Here is a 3,351-nt window from a genome sequence, read left to right on the forward strand (position 1 = left end):
AAGGAGTGAAAGGAATGACAGAATAGCATACTAAATACTTACACGCTTTTTGGGAAGACATTTAATTGAATGCATTTCTAATGTTCCTGTTTTGTACGTGTACGGCACCGAAAATGCATACGCAACTAATATTATTTCAATTACTCTTATAACCATATTTATTCAATTCAGTATTAAATATTGAGAGCTGAAATTTATGGTAACCAAACCTACCTTATGTGATTTGGTATGTTTATTACGAGGAGCACGTGAAAGCAGCATTAGTAGTGACGTAACGCATGGGCGTGTTGTCATGGCTGTGTGCTGCAAAACCTTTCAGTGTAGTAAATACATATTTTACCTAAAACAAGCCATAACAGTGTTGGTGATGGACAGCGACATGGAATTATATCTTACCACAAAGTAAACATTCTTGACAAAGATCCGGTAAGTAGTTACATTATGAAGGAAGTTGTGTTTTATGACAATAAAAGATGGCCAAACAGGATTTAGCTAGCTAGCTAGCGTCAACGTTAGAAAAGCTATACGCTACGCGCACCCCACCATCCTCTCTTATTATAAAGACACGCAGACCTCGACTTGCAGTTTTATTGTCCAGATTTTTGTCATGTTTCAGTAGCGTTATATTGTTGTCTAATAATACACTGGTTCATTATGAGACAATGATGAAAATGAGTGTTCAGTTAATTAGCCTTTTTATGTTAGAAATAGCACAGAATATCATATTTTGGTGGAAATCTCTGATAGGCACATTGTTAAGGTCAGCTGTTAATTTTAGGAATTGACCCTTAAGTTATAAGAAATGCTTTTGTATACTTATGTGTTAGCTGATTAAACCGACGAGTTTCCTTTAAAGATTCACCAAAGGTCTGTCTCAGTTGTTTTACTGTTATCTTCAGCATTGGCCAAGTTATCACTATGTTATGTTATTGTCGAATTATGTTGGATTGTAAGAATAGTTGTTGTCACTAGACTTGGGCTCAACAAGACTGAATTATTGAAATGAAGCTATTGAATATTTTTCCCAATAAAAATGTACCAAAATTATACAAAATCACATTTTTTCATACTAAGTGTTGTAGTACAATCATCAGATGGCCATTAATGTGCGGAGTGATTTTGGTGACCCTACAGTATGAGGGCAGTTATTGAATATTTTTCCACAGATTGTTAAAAAACAAATTTCCTAACCAAGGGTTGAAATAAAACCAGCAGACGGCCATTGATGTGTGAGGTGATATTGGTAACACTGCTCTGGGTAAAAGTAAAGTTACAGAATATTTTTATAGTAGGCCTATCTCTTGTCAGTGTTGCACTTTGTAGACGGTCCCTGCGCGCTCGTCTCACAGCTGCTGCACATTGAGACCAATGTTATGTGTCTGGAGCAGGGAACGGCTCATTTTGATAAAAGACGGCGTGTAGTTTGTTGTCTACATTACTATGAGACAAAAGAGGCATTACAGTATTTTAGCAACGTTTCACTATTGACCCTGAAACTTGGAATCTGGATATCTTTCCAACTTTACCGAAGCCAGCCACTATAACATCCTGTTATCAGCACCCTGACCGACAGCTGTCGCCTCCTCCGTGTCTGGGAGCAAATACGACGTTTGCATGTAACGTGAGCTTTAGATCGAGGCCTCCCTTTCAGTCAATAAGGCAAATTGGAATGACCGAATACCTCACTTCAAAGATAATGCGCACGGATTCTCCCAAATATTGGTTGGGACATTTCTGTCCGCCCAAAATATTGGTAGGGACCTGTCCCTATCGTCCATATGGAAAACTGCGCCCTTTATATAAGATCGACACCAAAAGCGCCAACCCCTCTGAGCATTTACGGAGAACCACTGTGACACCAGTGTGCTACAACGAAGGCCCCCTCCCAGTTTTCTCCACAAATTCTAGGATTGCATGTTTTGTTTTCTGCTGGAACATCACATTCCCAAATTCTTGTATCCTGATAACACCAGACTTGAAACAAACACATATATAGGCTACTTTGATCAAGTGACTAACAGAAAATAGGCCTAGTAAAAAAAAAATGTTTTGACAAACCTTTTGGTGGTAATGCATATGTGTTCGACATACCCTATTATCCTGTAGTGCTTTTACTTAATGACATATTACTCTCCCCTAAATTCTCCTTTCAGCAGTAAAATGTAGGCTAATCTTATTGCTAATATAGCATCACTGTAGCTGCTAATTAAAATATCCATCTTGTGGATCATAGCTACATTTTGCTTCAACGAGCAATGCAAACAGTGTTTCCACATCACTTTTCAGACATGTGGTGTGTTTACTAAGAAAACTATCTGATTACATTTTTAAAGAAAAAAGAATTCATGGCTGACAGACTGGTGTGATAATAAAATGTAGAGTTTTGCATTAGCTGTCACTACAGTGCACTTACAGTTTTCACATTAACCAGTATCGTTTGACTGAGGTTGCAGAAAGCAGCATTTGTGCCAAATATGTGATTTTTTTTTGTGCTGTCCGGTTTTGCAGTAGAAAGTCATTCCTCTTGATGTGAGATAAGCCTGTGAAACAGCCAGAAGATAGTCACCTTGAAGCATCTGTATGAAACACTGGCATCAGAACAGACTAAAGGCTTGTAGTGGGCTATAAGTCATATTACAGGTAGCCTTTACAATAGGTAATTTGTTATACCATAGTTATACATTATATACTTAATCAATAAAAGCACAGTAATATCCATTACATAGTATCTCTAGATGGCACTGTCTGACAGTTATTGTTTTTAGCAATTCAAATTATAATCATAAAGGTGCATTAACTAAGATTTTACACATTGTCTGGTTAGTCAGGTGAAAATGCGATTATCCTACCCCGACAGCCTGCCACTTAATGTGCTTCTGTTGTTAAACCATCTTCTCTACTCTGTGTTGTCAAAGTATGGTCTGTAAATTAGTCCAGTTGTTTCAAACATCGAGCCGTGGATACACTCTGGATAGCTGAAAGGCTGAAATAGTGAGAATGGGACAAAGAAAGAGCAAAACCAGGGTAAACATCGGTTTGGCTTTTTGAGATGGCGAGTGTTATGAGGCACAGCACACAAGCGGCGTGTGACATGCACCATCGCGGGGTGTCGTGTGTCATCACTTCAGGAGAGGCTATTGGCCTATTTTTCCTGGTGTTGATGCACATCAAAGCCATAAAAGACTGAAGTACTCATCCATTTTGGCGGTGCCGCCTTGACTTTGCACCGCTTCTGGTGTTTGTCACGAGAATCATGTGATGTGTATCACATGACTACTTATTACTCTATGTGCTCTGGCAGTATTAGATGTACATTTGTGTGTATGTAAGATAGCATGGTGTTTTGGCAGG

Source organism: Monopterus albus, unplaced genomic scaffold, assembly GCF_001952655.1.
Source record: "Monopterus albus unplaced genomic scaffold, M_albus_1.0 scaffold126.1, whole genome shotgun sequence".
NCBI lineage: Eukaryota > Metazoa > Chordata > Actinopteri > Synbranchiformes > Synbranchidae > Monopterus > Monopterus albus.